The sequence below is a fragment of the Notolepis coatsorum genome (genome assembly GCF_963971535.1).
Source record: "Notolepis coatsorum genome assembly, chromosome: 12".
Taxonomy (NCBI): Eukaryota; Metazoa; Chordata; class Actinopteri; order Aulopiformes; family Paralepididae; genus Notolepis; species Notolepis coatsorum.
This window is the reverse complement of record NC_140176.1, coordinates 70,321,605-70,341,091: the sequence shown is the minus strand read 5'-3', so window position 1 is coordinate 70,341,091 and position 19,487 is coordinate 70,321,605. Positions and strand designations below refer to the sequence as shown.

At 48.0% G+C, this 19,487-nt stretch overlaps 1 protein-coding gene across 1 annotated transcript in view; it reads right to left on the bottom strand.

Annotated features, from left to right (window-relative positions):
• The window catches only part of tnk2a (tyrosine kinase, non-receptor, 2a), a gene marked incomplete at both ends in the record, with an annotated part of 114,595 nt that overhangs the window by 74,706 nt on the left and 20,402 nt on the right, over positions 1-19,487 (bottom strand).

Here is a 19,487-nt window from a genome sequence, read left to right as displayed (position 1 = left end):
CTTGAGTGTGACACTCTGAGTGCATAGTGGTATAGAAATTATTAGCATGATACGTAGTAGTATAAGGATAGTATCATAGTACATTACATTAGGGATGCACCGAATGGGAAATTCTTGGCCGAAACCGATACCGAAAATAGAAAACAGTTGGCCGAAAACCGAAAGCCGAAAGGCCGAAAATGATTCATAGAATAGAATTTTTTTTTACCAATGTTGTGGAACATTATGATTATGGAAAAATATATGATTATGGCAAAACTTAACTTAAATAATAAATAATCACTATTATGGGTCCATAAAACATTTATTCAGCACTTCTGAATGCATACAGTACATTAATTCCATCTTTTCTCTGGCTGCGCAGCGGACATCTGTGCTCTACTGAGCGCACCGTTCTAGTCCCCAGCTGAATGTGCTCGCTTGACTCGGCACAGTAGACGTGCGACAGACAGACAGCGTCAATGTGAGAAACACAATCCCCCCCCCTCTCGCTCTGAATAATATGCATATTAGATCACTCAGTGATTAACCGCGACGGGCATATAGTAAATAAGCATCTCTACTTTTCGTAGCTCCATTTCTGCAGACCCCTCTCTGATTGGTTGAGCTCCATTTCTGCAGACCCCTCTCTGATTGGTTGAGCGAAGCCCCTCTTTGATTGGTTTAGCTCGTCACACGGTAAAAGGTGGATGTAATGTTATCATATCAAGAAGATAAAAAGAAATGTACTACCAGATTCGCGTATAACGTTATTTCGCGTGACTTTGCGGTTTATTCATAACGTTATGCACATTTCACAACACAGCCAGCTGTCAGAAACTGTACATTGTAACGTTATGTTATTTCGTGGTTTATTCACATAACGTTATTTCACGTGACAAGTTCAACACAGCCCAGCTGTCAGAAACTGTACATTGAGGGGGTTTGATTGAATCACTAGTGTTTACACTCCCCACTTACTGTAACTGTACCCTGACGCACTCCCCACTTACTGTAACTGTACCATGTTCTACATATAACCTCATCTCATGCACCTTGTTGTGTATCCTGTTTATTTTTCCTCATTATTATATTCAGAGTTAATTATATTGTTTACACTGTCTTTCTTGTCCATTTGATGTTCCCAAATCATATTCAGAAAGTATCACAGAGACTTCTATTGACCAAGGAATTAGTTATTATTAGTAAGACACAACATTTCCGTAGCAATTGACCACCAGACTCTTTCTCTTAAGGCATTAACTGGGTTAATTAAAGGGGCTATGTATTGCTATTCCTAGCACTATTTGGGCAACTTTACACAATTCCTGTTGGTCTATTGAAGACATTTGTAAGTTTTTTTTTCAAAAAAAATGCATTGTTTTATATTTCTAATCAAGTACTCAAAACCATCATTTTTCAGCCTCAAGAAATCAGGCTGTTATGGCCTGGCTCCGCCCATAAGCACTTTGAGTGACAGTGCCACACAGTCTGCACTGGTAGAGGGAGGGAGGGAGGGGGGGGAAGAGAGAGAGAGAGAGAGAGAGAGAGAGAGAGAGAGAGAGAGAGAGCGAGAGGGAGGGGGTGGGAGAGAAAGAGAGAGAGAAAAAAAAGACAGTCCGCCGGCAGCTTGTGGTTTTTTTTTTCTTTCTTTCAATCTCCCGTTTGCGTGTGTGGCGCGCTGCAGGTCCCCCCCCCAAGTGCTCTCTATCTCTCTCCCTCTCTCTTCCTTTCTCTCCCTCTCGAGTATGAGGAAATGGTTTCGCTGTGTACAGTCAGTCTAGGTAGAATGGGGGCGGGCATTAGCTCCAACCACAGAGCCAATCACATCACTGTGCGCTACCCAGCGGCCATATGACGCGTATTGGCCGTTCAAAAAATATATGACCTGATTTACTAGACAACGAAAGGGGCTGGGCTGAATCTGAGCAATCCGCCAATATGGTATTTAGACCCTAAAACACATTGATACGAACTCCTATTACTATAATACAATGCTAGAGACTGAAAAATGACATTTATAATACATAGCCCCTTTAATATAAATGTTATATTGTAACTGTCTAGTTACACATTGGTTCCGAAACATGTATGTTCCAGGCTGCAATTAAAACTTTGAATCTGAGAGAGCTCTGGTCAGCGAAGCCGGCAATGCGAGCAATTATTATTGGTTTTTAATGACAAACCAATTACATAATCCAACATATGTGTAAAGGCACACACAACATATTCCAGTTAACGGTATATTTTTTTAATGATTCGTTATGGCGTAATCAATACTTCCATGCATATAAATTGCGTTCGCGACCTCCATGTTTTGGGGCTATTCATCAGAAAACTCGGATCCGGGATTCGGCTCCCATCCGTCGGGCAAGAACTGGGTTTTCAGCCTCTCTCTCTGGAGCTTAACGGAGTTTCGACTCCTGGCTAGAGGAGCTTGTCGCGGCTCATGCGCATGCGCGCGCTCGGCCAATCAGAGAGGGGTCTGCAGAAATGGGCTCCAACCAATCAGAGAGGGGTCTGCAGAAATGGAGCTACGAAAAGTAGAGACGCAGTAAATAAGGATATAAAAGCATGTTAAAGACGCATTTATTGGACGCGTTGCGCGCAGAGTTTACATAGAAACAGCGCGACTCCTGACAGTGCGACATCATCACAACAACACGCGAATAATATGCATATTAGATCACTCAGTGATTAACCGCAACGGGCATATAGTAAATAAGGATATAAAAGCATGTTAAAGACGCATTTATTGGACGCGTTGCGCGCAGTTTACATAGAAACAGCACGACTCCCGACAGCGCGACATTATCACAACAACACGCGAGGTTGTTAGGTTGTTTCTGTTTCTGTGATATATTTTCGGTGAAAAAACTCTTTCGGCCAAAAGCCGAAAGGCAATTTTTTGCCATTTTCGGCCGAAAACTTTCGGTGCCGAAATTTCGGTGCATCCCTACTGTAACTGAGGGGTACAATTCCCTGACTGTATTGATAAGTATGGTATCATTAAACCACTACCGCTTTATGTACTTTAATTACTGGCCATACAGTACACGATATATGAATATGATGAACACTTCCCACAATGAAATCGGTTCCAGTCAAAGGTATTAATCAAGTATTTAATGGAGCAAAAGGTACATAGGATACTTTACATTATTCTTTGAATGCACTTGTAAGGCAAAGGAGTATGCGTAGGCAAATCAATAACGAATGTCCATTCTCTGGTTACGCAGGAGGTAATTATACAACCTGAATCTTAGGGAATTATATCTATGGTGCACTAGTGATAGCGGGAGATACTGGAAGGGGTTCCCACTGGTTGTAAGCCAGCAGGGGGGGTAGAAGATCTGTCGGTAGTAGGACGTCTGGTCAACGATGACTAGGGAGACTTCAGGTACAGAAGCCGGTGCAGTAGCCTCTTGATCCACAGACGAATACAGCTTGGTTCTCTTGTAGACTGTAGCTCCACAGGGAAGAAAGCTAGGCGGCCTCAGGCTCTCTGAGCGCCGACTCGACTTGACTCCTCTCGGGGTAAATCCAACACGTGCAGGCGTCGGCGATTATCCGCTCCATAAATCACAGTACCAAAGCAAATATATTCCAGCCGCAAAGGGCTATGTAGTCGTCGGGTAGATTAATCCAGTGTACATGTCCATACGGCTCTCGCCTAGGTCTCCTCGGGTGAAAGCGCCATGCGGTCGGCCCAGCCTGGATAAGAACTCTAGCTAATACGAGAAAGCGTTGGAGATGCTGGTCACTGTAGAATTCTAACCGCACGATACACTATACACAAATAGACTATTAAAGACTCAATAGAAATATGTCGCACTCGACGGTATAGCGCCAAACTCTGACAATTCAGTTATTAATTCGCACGCGGTCTCGATGCTCTATTCTGAGGCCAAACAGGCCATACTTCACCGCACGTTGTATCGTGGGTGAGGCTTCAACTTATCGGTAACATACTAAGTGGACGAAGGGTACGGAGGTAAGGGACTAAGGGGCTTCTACATTCACCTGCGCCGTATTTATACGCACGGTACACAAACTAGTTCCACTCTCATTTCTGTCGCGTATCCCTGGGCAAGGTTGGGCATGTCCAGACACATCTTGACGGTGACTTTGAACCTGGCTCCGGAGGCCGGTCCCTGGCGCCGGTGGACCGCTGTCCAATAGGAGAATGAACTATTATGGTCTGGGCTAAAGGGATATTCCGTGTATATGTACAAGGAATATACAGGGGATATCAAACGATATACAAATACTATGCAATATATATCAATAAATAAATATATATATTCGGTTTAATCTGATCCTTTGTAACAGCCGCCCCCTAATTAGTCCCACCTAATTAGCTAAACAGAGACAGATTAACCGCACTGTCCACTACTCAATGTCTGCTGTGAGGGGTCTGTCAGTTCACAAAGTCATGGGGTCATGGTCGTCATCGATGGTATCGGGGAGCCTTGGCAGTTCTATTAGCCTCGCCACGGGTCGGGTGTAGGTCCGCCCTTGGACGAGCACTTCGGCTGCTCGGACCTTTCCGTCGGCACCGGTGATCACTTTGCTTACGCGGCCGGCCGGCCACATAGCTCGGGGTAGTGACTGGTCGATAATCATGACGACTGTTCCTTCTGTCAAATTGTCTCTCTCTTTTACCCATTTCTGGCGGGTCTGTAGAGACGGTAGGTAGTGGAGTAGGAAGCTGTTCCAAAACTTGTCAGCCAGTACTTGACTGTACCTCCACATTCTTCGGCCGTTCGCTTCTTCAGGCCTGTACATTGTCTGTGGTAGCGCGGGGTCCAGCCGCCCCATCAAGAGTGTGTTGGGGGTGACTGGGTCGACATCTGCTACATCACTTGAGACGTAACCGAGGGGCTTTGAGTTCAATACTCCCTCGATCTCCGTGAGGACTGTCATTAAGACTTCTTCCGCCACGGTCTGGGCCCCAAGCACGGCGTACAGGGCTGTCTTTATTGAACGTACTTCTCGTTCCCAAGTTCCACCGAAGTGAGGTGCGTTCGGGGGATTAAACTGGAAGTCAATCTGGTATGGAGCGAGGTGGGTCTTAAGTTCTGGGCCCATAGCTTGGAAGCTCTCTCTCAGCTCTCTTTCTCCGCCTTTGAAGTTTGTCCCGTGATCAGACAACAATATAGACGGTTTTCCTTTCCGCGATGTGAATCTTCGGAAGGCCATAAGGAATGAGTCTGTGCTCATGGTTGGAAGGAGTTCTATATGCATCGCTCGGGTGGTCATGCATTTGAATACAATACCCCACCGCTTCTCGGTGCCTCTTCCTTTCTTTATATACAGCGGGCCGAAACAGTCCATACCGGTGGAGTGAAAGGGCTTGTCGCCGAGTCGGAGGCGACAGGGAGGTAGGTCAGCCATCCGGGGTATACTGGGCTGCGCTCGCCACTTACGACAGTCTAGACAGGTTCGCTGGAAGCGCCGCACTGCTTCTCTCCCTTGCAGTATCCAATAACGACGTCTGATCTCCGCAAAGACTCTCTCTGCCCCGGCGTGATGCACATCCTCGTCGTATTTCTTTATGATCAGCTCTGTGACCTTGTGTCGGCTGTTTAAGACTATCGGGTACTTGACGTCATCCGGTAAGTCTGGGGCTCTCCGCAGACGACCACCCACTCTGATGAGACCATGGGCGTCGCTCTCGGGGGCTAGGTGGAGCAGTCTGCTGTCTGATGGGACGGGCTTTGCTCCCTGTAGACAGTCTAGCTCATCGGGGAACGAGTCTCTCTGGGCTCGTTGTAGTAGAAGAAGTTCCGCTTCTTCGTAGTCAGCTGCAGTAATGTCAGTAGTGAGCTGAACCTCTGGGTGGTGCCACAGGAATGTCTTTAGCTGCACACTCTCTAGGGTGAGGCAATCGTCTATGTCGGGGTCTGTGGAGACGAGTGTGTTCAATCCACAGAACATAGATTTCTTGTTTTCGGCCTCCTCTTTACTCGCTTCCCGTAGGGTGGGTGTTACATCCCAATGTATATATTCCCCAGTGTGTGTCTCCATGTGTGTGTGTTCTCCATTTTGTTTCCTCCCTCCAGCCATTGTTCCCTTCCCCATTGGTCCCTGCCAGGCCAATCCTTCCATTATTGCAACACAGCAGTGATTGGTGGTTGGCTTTCCAGACTCCAACACTCAATCCACACCCCCCAATCATGGATCACCCCACACCTGTTAAAACATGGCTTTCTCCCTTCAGTCTTTCTCTCTCTCTGGCATGAGGCTAGGCCTAGTGTTATTTTGTGGCATTGTACTTTGATAATATCCCTTTTTGTTTATAGGCCTTTGTAATAGTGAAAGTGCCTTTGTGATTGTATGGCCGCAGAGAGAGCATTGTTACCTATAGATTGTTTTGTTATGTTTCCATTTTGTTGTATGTATCATTAATGTGTTTTTCCTCCTCCTTTCTCAGGAAGCACAGATGGGGTGAGCTGCCATTTCCTTTGGATATTGTTTTCTCCTGTTTTGGTTAGGTAAGAGTAGTTTAGGTAATGTAATTTCTTTTACCATAGATTAGATTGGGTTTATTTGGAGTATAGTGGTGTTTGTTTGTTGTTTTGGCCTGGGCTCACCCCTGAGCTACATGTGCTTCCTTTGCATCTTTCAATAAATATCATTGTTGTTTACAAACGTGGTCCATCTTTTCTGTCAACCAACTGTTATGTTACAGCCCTTTACCCTTAGACTCACAGGGGTCGTAACATAAATGGGGGCTCTGCCTGGATTTTGTAACCCGTGTTCAATTGTTGGTTGATGGATTTGGTGAACTGTGTTTGTTTACACTTGTATAGTTATTAATTAATTTGTGTAAAAATGGCATTTGTGTAAGAAAAAATAATGGCAGTTAGTACTTTTGATCTGGGGAAATTCTTGAGCAATCCTACTTGGGAAGCGCTAGATAGCTGCCGCAAAGCAGACTTAGTGGAGATTGCCACACATTTTCAACTCTCGGTTCAACAAAAGCATCTTAAACAGGATATCAGGTGTCTTGTGGTAGATAAGCTGTTGGAGCAGGGGACGCTTGTTTTACCTGCGGTCTCTGATGAACATGCAAGTCCTCCTGGTGAACCTACGGAAGCACAGCCTTCTGAGGAGCAAGCCCATGGTGCTGAAAAGGCAGGTGTGAACGTCACATTGCCACATTTTCACTTGACCTCTCCTGTGTCAACTGGGTCTCGAGAAGGGGCCCAGGTCAAGGTTAGAATAGCCCGTCTCCAGATGGAGGCTCAGGAGAAGGCACAAGCACGTGAGGCGGAGTATCGGCTTCGTAGAATGGAGCTTGAGGCAGAAAATGAAAGGGCTGTTAACATTCGTAGGTTGGAGCTTGAGCATGAAGTGGAAAAAGAGCTCAGACTGCGGAGGTTGGAGCTGGAAGTCCTAAGGAGTGGATCCAACTCTGCTACACCGACTCCTCCACAAGGCCCGGGTATGTCCTCCTCCACAGCTTATTCATCACACACTTTTGATATAAGTAAACACATTGCTTTGGTGCCTCCGTTCCGAGAGACAGAAGTTGATACTTATTTTAATGTGTTTGAGCGTATTGCTGCTTCATTGCGCTGGCCAAGAGAGGTCTGGCCTTTGTTGCTTCAATGCAAATTGACTGGTAAAGCCCAAGAGGTTTGTTCAACACTTTCCCTAGAAGATAGTTTACTGTATGATACTGTGAAGGCTGCCATCCTTCGTGCATATGAGCTTGTGCCCGAAGCTTATAGGCAGAGGTTTCGCAGTCACAAGAGAGCTGTCAATCAGACCTTTGTAGAGTTTGCTAGGGAGAAGGGAACTCTCTTTGATAAATGGTGTGCAGCAAGCAAGGCCTCAGATCTTAACTCTCTCAGAGAACTCATTCTATTAGAAGAGTTTAAGAATCGTTTGCCAGAGCGTATTGTAATTTACCTGAGTGAGCAGAAAGTGTCCACTCTGCAGCAAGCTGCTGTATTAGCTGATGAGTTTGCGCTAACCCATAAAACTGTGTTTGTTGATAGGCGTGACTCGTTTCCCCCCCATGATTTCTCTCAGAGACCTTCTGTCCCCAACCATTCAGAATTCACACACCCCCGACCAAGAATGTCGCCTCCACGCTCAAAAGAGGAGCGGACATGTTACTACTGTCATAAATCTGGTCATGTTATTTCTGACTGTTTAACATTGAAACGTAAGCAGCAACCGTCCTCTCAGAACTTTAGGCAACCCAAAGGGGTTGGTCTGATTAAAATGGCACCTGATTCCGATCAACAGATGCACAATGATCAGGATGTTCTCGATCCTTGTTTCAGGCCATTTACTTCCAAGGGTCTAGTTTCCTTGACAGGGGATCCAAAAGATCAGTGTACAGTTCAGATCTTACGAGATACTGGAGCCTCACAATCCTTTATCCTCTCTGATGTACTACCTCTGTCTGAGAAATCTTCCTGTGGTTCTAGTGTCCTAGTTCAAGGTATTGAGATGGGTTTCGTGCCAGCCCCGTTACACTGTATTCATGTACAATCTGATTTGGTCACTGGTTTCTTTAAAATAGGGGTGAGACCTTCCTTGCCAGTTAAAGGCATTTCCTTTATCATGGGAAATGATTTAGCTGGAGGACAGGTGAACGCTGTGCTGGAAGTGTTGGATCACCCAGACACAGATTCTCTGCCTGATGACTTGTCACAGAACTTCCCTGAAGTTTTTTCTGCAAGTGTTGTCACTCGGGCTCAATTGAAAAAGAGAGGTGATGAAATTAATTTGTCTGACTCTGTTTTTGCTTCAGCCTTTGTCAGGGAGGAGTTGCTGGCTCCAACTTCTGATACCGCTGACAAACCACCGACTCATAGTAAGGTACCCCCACAGACAACTGTAACTAGTTCCGACGCTTTGAAGTTACCCGTTACTCGTGAAATGCTAATTACTGCCCAGAAGGCTGACCCTTCTCTTGCAAAATGTTTCTCTTCTCTTGAAATAGAACAGAGGAGAGAGTTGCATTCTTATTTTGTGGATGAAGGAGTTTTGATGCGTACATGGAGGTCCCATGGTACTAGACTGGCAGAGCATGCACAATCGGAGATAGGGCTACCAGATCAGGTACCAGACTGGAGCACTGTTTATCAGATTGTTGTCCCTGCAGTTTATCGTCAGCATGTGCTGTTCTTGGCCCATGACCACCCTTGGTCTGGACACTTGGGAGTCACTAAAACATACAACAGAATACTTCAACATTTCTTTTGGCCCGGTTTGAAGTCCGATGTAGCACAGTACTGTCGTACCTGTAGTACTTGTCAGATCACCGGAAAGCCAAACCAGGTAATTCCACCTGCTCCCCTCTGTCCTATACCCGCGGTCGGTGAACCATTTGAACATGTCATAGTTGACTGTGTTGGTCCGTTGCCAAGGACCAAAGCCGGCAATCAGTTTTTGTTGACAATAATGTGTACCGCCACCCGTTTCCCTGAGGCTATCCCTCTTCGCAGAATTACAGCGCCTGTAATAATTAAGGCTTTGACGAAGTTCTTCTCCACGTTTGGACTGCCTAAGGTAGTACAAACGGACCAAGGCACCAACTTCCTGTCTAGGTTATTTGAGCAAGTGTTACAGTCCCTGGGTATCCGACATATAGTGTCCAGTGCCTACCACCCTGAAACTCAGGGGGCTCTAGAACGTTGGCATCAGACCTTAAAGTCCATGCTGCGTAAATATTGCTTAGACACAGAGAAAGATTGGGATGAGGGTGTCCCCCTTGTTCTATTTGCTGCGCGAGAGACCATACAGGAGTCTCTTGGTTTCAGTCCTGCTGAGCTCGTTTTTGGGCACACTGTTAGGGGGCCTCTGAAAGTTCTTAAAGAACGGTTCATGTCAAAGGGTGCCAGCACACCCACTAATGTGCTAGATTTTGTTAGCCAGTTTCGAGAGCGACTGCATCAGGCGTGCTCTCTCGCAAAAGAAGCGCTCTCTTCTTCCCAGAGAACTATGAAACGGCACTATGACGAGAAAGCTGTTTCTCGATCTTTCCAGCCAGGTGATAAGGTTCTAGTCCTGTTACCTATCCTTGGTTCTGCTCTTTCCGCTCGTTTTTCCGGACCGTATGCAATAGACAAGAAGATAAGTGATACAGACTATGTGGTTCGCACCCCTGATCGTAAACGTCACTCTCGTGTTTGCCACATCAATATGCTTAAACCATATTTTTCCAGAGATAGTGTGCAGGTGAAGACCTCAGACCAGACAGCCGGACTGGCCGTCTCTGCTGTTGCCTCAACTCCAATAGTTCCGGACTCTCCTGACGTTAGTGGTGAGGACGTAGATGGCTTGGAGTTGCGCAATGCAGCCCATCAGGGTGCTAGATTGTCCAACACTGAGATGTTATTGAACCTGCCCACTCACTTAGCACACTTACCTGAGGAGCAGCGAGAGGACATCACAAATTTGATTCAGGCCTACATGGCTCTGTTTGGTGATGTTCCCTCCTGTACTTCTGTATTGGCCCATGATATTAATGTTAACAATGCTGTGCCTATCAAGCAACATGCATACCGTGTTAACATCACCAAGAGGGCCATGATGCAACAGGAGGTTGACTATTTGTTAAAACATGGTTTAGCCAAGCCAAGTTGCAGTCCCTGGAGTTCACCTTGCTTGTTAGCTCCCAAATCGGATGGAACTCCTAGATTTTGTACTGATTTCCGAAAGGTAAATGCTGTCACCGTGCCTGATTCCTTCCCACTGCCCCGCATGGAAGATTGTATTGACAACCTTGGATCTGCCACCTATGTTAGCAAACTAGATTTGTTAAAGGGTTACTGGCAGGTCCCTTTGACCCCCCGTGCCTCGGAAATCTCTGCGTTTGTTACTCCTGACAATTTTTTGCAATATACTGTAATGCCTTTTGGAATGCGTAATGCCCCGGCCACTTTCCAGCGACTGGTGACCCTAGTCCTGGCTGGTGTTCCAAATTGTAATGCCTATCTCGATGACCTGGTTGTCTATTCGACCAACTGGCGTGACCACATGACAACCTTGCAAACTGTCTTTGACCGCTTAGCTGGAGCCTCCCTGACCCTTAACCTTGCCAAGTGTGAGTTCGGCAAGGCTACGGTTACCTATCTTGGTAAGCAGGTAGGACAAGGCCAAGTGCGTCCGGTGGATGCAAAAATATCTGCAATCACAACTTTTCCAGTGCCTACTACTAGGCGGGAATTGCGTAGATTCCTTGGGATGGCTGGGTATTACCGTGGTTTTTGCCGGAACTTTTCTTCTGTCGTCACTTCTCTCACTAGCCTGTGTAGCCCGTCCAAACCATTCATTTGGACAGCTGATTGTCAAAATGCATTTGATAGTGTTAAAGCTCTCTTATGCAGTTCCCCTGTTCTCTCTGCTCCAGATTTCTCCCTGCCGTTCCAGCTGGAGGTGGATGCCAGCGGGGTGGGAGCTGGAGGGGTGTTATTACAGGAAGATCACGATGGTGTCAGTCACCCGGTTTGTTATTTCTCCCGGAAATTTAACAAACATCAACTAAACTATTCCACTATTGAAAAGGAGACTTTGGCTATGTTGTATGCGTTGCAACATTTTGAGGTGTATGTCGGTTCGAGCGTATTACCAGTGGTAGTATACACCGACCACAACCCATTGGTTTTTCTGTCGCGGATGTACAACCACAATCAGCGCCTCATGCGTTGGGCGCTCATAGTGCAAAATTATAACCTCAGCATAAAGCATAAGAAGGGGTCTGATAATGTGTTGGCGGATGCTCTGTCTCGTAGTTGAAATCTCTGTTGCGGTCGACTCGTTCTACTGTATATTGCTGTCGACTTGTTCTATTTTGCTGTCGACTCGTTCTACTGTATATTGCTGTCGACTTGATCTATTTTTTCTGTCTACTCGGTCTATGTTGCTGTGGACTCGTTTTATGTTGCTGCTAGTTTTTTCGTAGCTCTTTGTTTTGGAGTGCATGTTATCTCGGGGATGTTATCTCGTTGTTAAAGAAGAAAAAAAAAACATGTTTAGTTGGTAGTTTATGTAGGCATGTTTTTTGTCTTATGTATGGGGGTGTTACATCCCAATGTATATATTCCCCAGTGTGTGTCTCCATGTGTGTGTGTTCTCCATTTTGTTTCCTCCCTCCAGCCATTGTTCCCTTCCCCATTGGTCCCTGCCAGGCCAATCCTTCCATTATTGCAACACAGCAGTGATTGGTGGTTGGCTTTCCAGACTCCAACACTCAATCCACACCCCCCAATCATGGATCACCCCACACCTGTTAAAACATGGCTTTCTCCCTTCAGTCTTTCTCTCTCTCTGGCATGAGGCTAGGCCTAGTGTTATTTTGTGGCATTGTACTTTGATAATATCCCTTTTTGTTTATAGGCCTTTGTAATAGTGAAAGTGCCTTTGTGATTGTATGGCCGCAGAGAGAGCATTGTTACCTATAGATTGTTTTGTTATGTTTCCATTTTGTTGTATGTATCATTAATGTGTTTTTCTCCTCCTTTCTCAGGAAGCACAGATGGGGTGAGCTGCCATTTCCTTTGGATATTGTTTTCTCCTGTTTTGGTTAGGTAAGAGTAGTTTAGGTAATGTAATTTCTTTTACCATAGATTAGATTGGGTTTATTTGGAGTATAGTGGTGTTTGTTTGTTGTTTTGGCCTGGGCTCACCCCTGAGCTACATGTGCTTCCTTTGCATCTTTCAATAAATATCATTGTTGTTTACAAACGTGGTCCATCTTTTCTGTCAACCAACTGTTATGTTACAGCCCTTTACCCTTAGACTCACAGGGGTCGTAACAGTGGGTGTAGGCCACTCTTCTTCCGGGAGCTTGAGGAACTCTGGCCCGTCACTGTATAGGTTGTGACGGGTGAGGTCATCCAGGGACATTCCCCGGGTGATGACGTCAGCTGGGTTGTGTTTTGTGTCCACATACCTCCAGCTTGCTACTTCTGTTAAATCTTGAATCTCTGTGACTCTGACTCCCACGAAGACCTTGTATCTGCACGAATCAGACCGGATCCATGTGAGTACTGTCGTGGAGTCTGACCACAAGATTGTTCTTTGCACCGGAATGGTGAGTTCACGTTGGATTAACGTGGCGAGTTGCGCTCCTGCTAGGGCTGCGCAGAGCTCTAGACGCGGGATAGATTGTTGCTTTCGTGGGGCTATTCTTGAGCGGGCCAGGATGAAAGCAGTATGTATTCCTCCTCCCTCCTCTCGGGCACGCAAGTAGGCCACCGAGCCGTAGGCTACTTCGGAGGCGTCGCTGAAGACGTGCAGGTCCATCTGGCACGTCTCCGGCCTCACTGTGGGTGGGAAGTAGCTGTGGCGTATGTTAACACCTGGGAGTGAGCTGAGTTCCGTCTCCCACTCTCTCCATGTGGATGCAAGGTGTTTGGGTATGGGGTCGTCCCAGCCCTGGTCCTTGTCCCATAACGCTCTTACAATCATCTTTGCCCTGGTGGTGTAAGGTAGAATACATCCCAACGGGTCATATTGTCTGGCGAGTGTTCTGTATACACTCCGTCTGGTGGTCGGTAGTGCAGTCGACCTTCCCTGCTCCTTGGTCAGGGGTGTGTGTTTATAATGGAGCGAGTCTGTTTTGAAGCGCCAGACTAGTCCTAATGTCATTTCTTGGGCTTCTCCTGGGATGGTCGCCATCCAGATCTCGCTGCTTGCTGCCTTGTCCTCGGGGGAGAGGCTGCGCAATACTTGCGGGTCGCTGCTGGCCCACTGCCTGAGATCAAAGCCGCCTTTGATCAGGGAGGCGCGGAGCTTGAGTAGAAGGGCCTCGGCTTCTTCTGGCGTCGAGACGCTTTGCAGACAGTTGTCCACGTAGAAACTATTTTCTACACTTTTTCGGACCTCTTCATCAGCTGCTGGGTCCTCTGCGACGTGTTTTTGCAGTGCAAACGTAGCACAGCATGGGCTGCATGTGGTTCCGAAAGGGAGGACTTCCCATTGATAGATGGCTGGTTGCTCATCCCCGATCCTCTCTCTCCATAGGAACCGCAGCAGGGGCTTGTCCTCCTCCACTAGTCTCACCTGCAGGAACATCCCTTTGATGTCGCCGCTGATGGCCACCTTGTCCTGGCGGAAACGTAGTAACACGCCTAGTAGGGAGGGGCCGAGTGTTGGGCCGGGCAAGAGCTCTTTATTCAGATTTTGTGATCCGATCTGGTAGCTGCAGTTGAACACAATACGATCCTTGCCGTTGTGGTGGACTTTGTGGTGCGGCACGTACCATGATTCGGTCGTCTGATCGGCCTCTTTAATGTCAATTTTCTTTATGTGTCCCGCTGTGATTAGCTGGTTAATCTCAGCGCGGTACACAGTCTCTTGAGCGGGGTCTCTGGCTAGGCGCCTCTCTGTGTTCAATAGATACCGCTCTGTCGCTTCTTTTGGGGCGTGGAAGGTAGGCATACCCTCTCGCCTCAAGAGTGGAGTTGCGTATCTCATCACTCCGTTGACTTTGACTCTCTTTGTCCCTTGCTCGAGGAGTGCTATGGCGTAAATGTCTTCCTTGGAACGAATGTCTTTCTTTTCGTTCTTAAAGGGCATTGTCTCTAGTGTCCATAGCCTCTCGACATGCTGTAGGAGGGTGGTGTCTTCTTCTGTCACTCTGGAGTGGAGGCAGCTAGTGGCTGCTGTTCGGTTAAGAGACTTAGCGAGGGGGCCTTGTAATGTCCATCCTAGGCGGGTCTCGACTGCTGCAGGACAGCCTCTGGGCCCTGTGTGGACCCGGTCTATCGGGACTATGAGGTCTGCATGGTCGGAGCCTATCAGCAGGGTCGGGGTGGCACCGTCTATGAGCGGGATAGGTAGTTGACGCAGGTGCACATATTTATCCATCAGCTTGGCGATGGGGTAGGTGTACTGCGACAGGCCTATTTCTTGGCTGGTGAAAGCATTAGTAATCCTATACCGTCTCTCTGGCTGCCCGCTTGCTGCGATAGTGAAGGAGACATTCTCGCCCTTTATCGTCTTTAGATCTCTTCTTATTGTCCGAATCGTCATCTGGTTTTCGCTCCCCCGCAGCCCCAGCTGGGCCGCAGCGGATGCGAGGAGAAGGGTCTTCTCTGACCCGTCGTCAAGGACGGCGTAAGTGTCCATGACCTTGTCTTGGTAACTCAGTGTTACGCGGACCACCTTTAAGAGCACTCGGGCGCCCCCGCTGCTGGCGGGGTCAATGTACATAACACTTGCCTTTGTGCTGCTTGAGGGTGCAGGCTTTCTTCTGTTACTGTCGTGTAGGACATCTAGGTGGGCTCCGTCACACCGACTACACCTCTTCTTTAAGCGGCACTCGGCTGCCATGTGACTGCGCGCACATCGGTAACAGCGTCGGTTGGACTTTATCCATTGACCCACTTCATCGGCGGTCATCTTCTTGAATGTGTCACATTGTGACAACCAGTGTTCTTTCTCGCAGTACGGGCACACCATCTTCCACTTCTCTTTCATCGAGGGGGTACTGTGGTTCTTGCTGCTCGGTACTGGTTCTGATTGGTGCATGACGGTCACCAATCTTCGGCCATCGTTTGCTCTCCTAGGTCCCTCTCTGGAGCTTGGGGTGCTCCGCATGAACGTATCCAACCGTAGGCTGTTGACTTCTCTCGCTAGGAAGTCGGCTAGGTCTAGGAGGGATGGCTCGGGACCGTTAGGATCACGGTGGTCTCTTTGCCGCCTGAAGCGCTCTTGTCGGGCGGGCGGAAGCTTCTCTAAAATCCTCTCGACATTAGAGTTTGCGTACAGTTCGTGCATACCCTTTTCTCTTTGCGCCCCCAGCATCCCTACCAGGGATTGTACCTTGATAGACAGGTCATCTAGTGAGCGATTGTCTGTTGCTGGGGGTAGGCGATCAATATGCCTTATCTCTTGTATTACGTAATCCCATATACGTCCATATCTTTGGTCGAGTGCTGCTAGAGCCACTGTGTATGGGGTAGTAGAGGTGGCATAGGCCAGCGCTATATTGTGCGCTCGGGGCACCTTGAGGTGCTTCAGTAGGATAGCATACTTGTACGGTTTGTCTGCTACATCGGACATCATTGTCTCTAAGCACATTCGTAGCTCGGTGTACTGTGCTCTGTTCTCGTGGGTGAAGTCCGGAAACGTCGGTGTGCCAATGTATGATGCCATAGATGGCTGGCACATCGGTGAGCGTTGGAAGAGAGGCCTCCTAGGCGAGTCTCCTCTTACGCCTCTTGGTGGACTGGTACCTGCTGGGTACCATGGCCCGCGTATCCAGGTGCTATTCCTCGGGGCTGGTCGTGCGTCAAGCTCACCCGTGAATTGAGTCGGGGGTCTGTAGCGCAGAGCCGCGGGGGTAGAGCCTGGGCTGTACTGGACCTCCTGGTCCGGTGGAGTTCTGTGCTGCTGTCGGGCTTGACTCTCCTCCTCTCCCTCTTCTTCTTGCTCTGGCAGGTCCTCTAGATCCTGTAGTCGTCTATTTAGCCTCTCCGCGGTGTAGACAGTTTCTTCCTTGTAGCTGGTCGGGGAAGGAGTTCGGAGGGGGGTATAGGCTCTCTCTGGTGGTCGGGCTCAGGGTCGTTTGATCGGGTAGGGGAGGGTGCCCTTGACCCGTGTCTTGACGAGGCCCTGGAACCCCGTGCGGAGGGAGGGGGTGTCGCCCTGGCGATCAGCTGCTCCATTATCTGCGCTTGTAATCGGTCGCGCTCGGCTTCGCGCTTGGTGAGAGCGATGTCGCGCTCTGCTTCGCGCTTGGTGAGAGCGATGTCGCGCTCTGCTTCTCTTTGGGCACCGGCAGCGGCGCGCTGGGCTTCGGCGGCGGCGCGCTCTGCTTCGACGGCGGCGCGCTCTGCTTCGGCCCGGTCTCTTACCATATTCTCTTCCGCTTGAAGGCGTCTAATCTCTAGACGTATACGATCTTCGTCGCTCCGTTGCTGCGCTTGAATGCGTTCTCTTTCCATGGAAGAATGTTCGCGCTCGCTAAGCATCTGTGCTTGGAGTCGATCGCGCTCTGTAGAGGCTGCTAGGCTGGCGAGGAATGCCTGTGCCAGCATCTTGTCCGCCCCGCTGGGGGAAGACGCTGGTTGAGGTGATCCGCTCCTGGCAGTACTCGTTGGAGATCTGTTCTCCTGTGGCGAGTCCTGGAGATCCATCTCCTGGGTGCTCTCCTCTTCTTGTAGCGGGTAGAGTTCCATCCCTGGAGAGCCGTCTTTATCCTGGAGCTCTCCGGGGACTACTTCTTCGGTCTTGGCGGGGGGTAAAGTCGTGTCTGGTCCCTCCTGGTCCCTACCGTGAGCTTGGTCAGTTACATTAGAACCCACTAGGGCCTCTATTGGCGGGGTAACCTGGGCGATAGGGTCGGACATAATTTTACTATCTACTTTTTCCGCGTTTACCGTCTGTAGAAGGCTAGGTAGTATACTGGCAACGTAATCCTCTAAGTACTGAGGTGTCTGCCGTCTACGCTGCGGGCGATCTACTTTAGGAGAACCGTTTTGTGGAGTGTTCATCATAGGCCATGTCAATATTAATACCACTATATTAATATTACACTAGTTACCATCCGGCTCGAAGGACCAATTGTAACTGAGGGGTACAATTCCCTGACTGTATTGATAAGTATGGTATCATTAAACCACTACCGCTTTATGTACTTTAATTACTGGCCATACAGTACACGATATATGAATATGATGAACACTTCCCACAATGAAATCGGTTCCAGTCAAAGGTATTAATCAAGTATTTAATGGAGCAAAAGGTACATAGGATACTTTACATTATTCTTTGAATGCACTTGTAAGGCAAAGGAGTATGCGTAGGCAAATCAATAACGAATGTCCATTCTCTGGTTACGCAGGAGGTAATTATACAACCTGAATCTTAGGGAATTATATCTATGGTGCACTAGTGATAGCGGGAGATACTGGAAGGGGTTCCCACTGGTTGTAAGCCAGCAGGGGGGGTAGAAGATCTGTCGGTAGTAGGACGTCTGGTCAACGATGACTAGGGAGACTTCAGGTACAGAAGCCGGTGCAGTAGCCTCTTGATCCACAGACGAATACAGCTTGGTTCTCTTGTAGACTGTAGCTCCACAGGGAAGAAAGCTAGGCGGCCTCAGGCTCTCTGAGCGCCGACTCGACTTGACTCCTCTCGGGGTAAATCCAACACGTGCAGGCGTCGGCGATTATCCGCTCCATAAATCACAGTACCAAAGCAAATATATTCCAGCCGCAAAGGGCTATGTAGTCGTCGGGTAGATTAATCCAGTGTACATGTCCATACGGCTCTCGCCTAGGTCTCCTCGGGTGAAAGCGCCATGCGGTCGGCCCAGCCTGGATAAGAACTCTAGCTAATACGAGAAAGCGTTGGAGATGCTGGTCACTGTAGAATTCTAACCGCACGATACACTATACACAAATAGACTATTAAAGACTCAATAGAAATATGTCGCACTCGACGGTATAGCGCCAAACTCTGACAATTCAGTTATTAATTCGCACGCGGTCTCGATGCTCTATTCTGAGGCCAAACAGGCCATACTTCACCGCACGTTGTATCGTGGGTGAGGCTTCAACTTATCGGTAACATACTAAGTGGACGAAGGGTACGGAGGTAAGGGACTAAGGGGCTTCTACATTCACCTGCGCCGTATTTATACGCACGGTACACAAACTAGTTCCACTCTCATTTCTGTCGCGTATCCCTGGGCAAGGTTGGGCATGTCCAGACACATCTTGACGGTGACTTTGAACCTGGCTCCGGAGGCCGGTCCCTGGCGCCGGTGGACCGCTGTCCAATAGGAGAATGAACTATTATGGTCTGGGCTAAAGGGATATTCCGTGTATATGTACAAGGAATATACAGGGGATATCAAACGATATACAAATACTATGCAATATATATCAATAAATAAATATATATATTCGGTTTAATCTGATCCTTTGTAACACCTACATTACATAGTGGTAAAGTACACAATAGTAAAAGACAGTAATTTTCTTTTTTCTTTCAGATATTGATTGAAGAGGTGCGTTTTTAGTCAACAGGTGGGAGGTCCGTTCCACCATTGTGGAGTGAGGACAGAGAATAGCCTGCTTCGCTTTGATGATGTATTGAGCCGTACTGTTGTACCCATTCTGCAATCTGTTAATACAATTTTCAATCAATCAATCCCCCCCCCCCCCCCCCAGGAGCTTGAATAGGAATGGGTCTCAGGAGGCCAGACGATGCAGAGTCTTGAGGGTGTGTAGTTAGCAGTGATGGGAATAACGGCGTTACGAACGGTGTTAGTTTTTTCAGTAACGACTAATCTAACGGATTACTCTTCCAATCTTAATAACGCTGTTACCGTTACTGCCAAAAAATGCGGCTCGTTACTATGATTGAAGCTGTTTTTTTCATCAGACAGATCTCTGTGCCGAGAAGCAATACTTTTTTTCCTTGGTTAGTGAGCAGTGCGCGATTGGCTGAGGTTGAGTAAAATGTCATGGTAAGCCAATCAGAGGTAGAGGTGGGCGGGTGCATCCAGAGTCTGACACACAGCGACA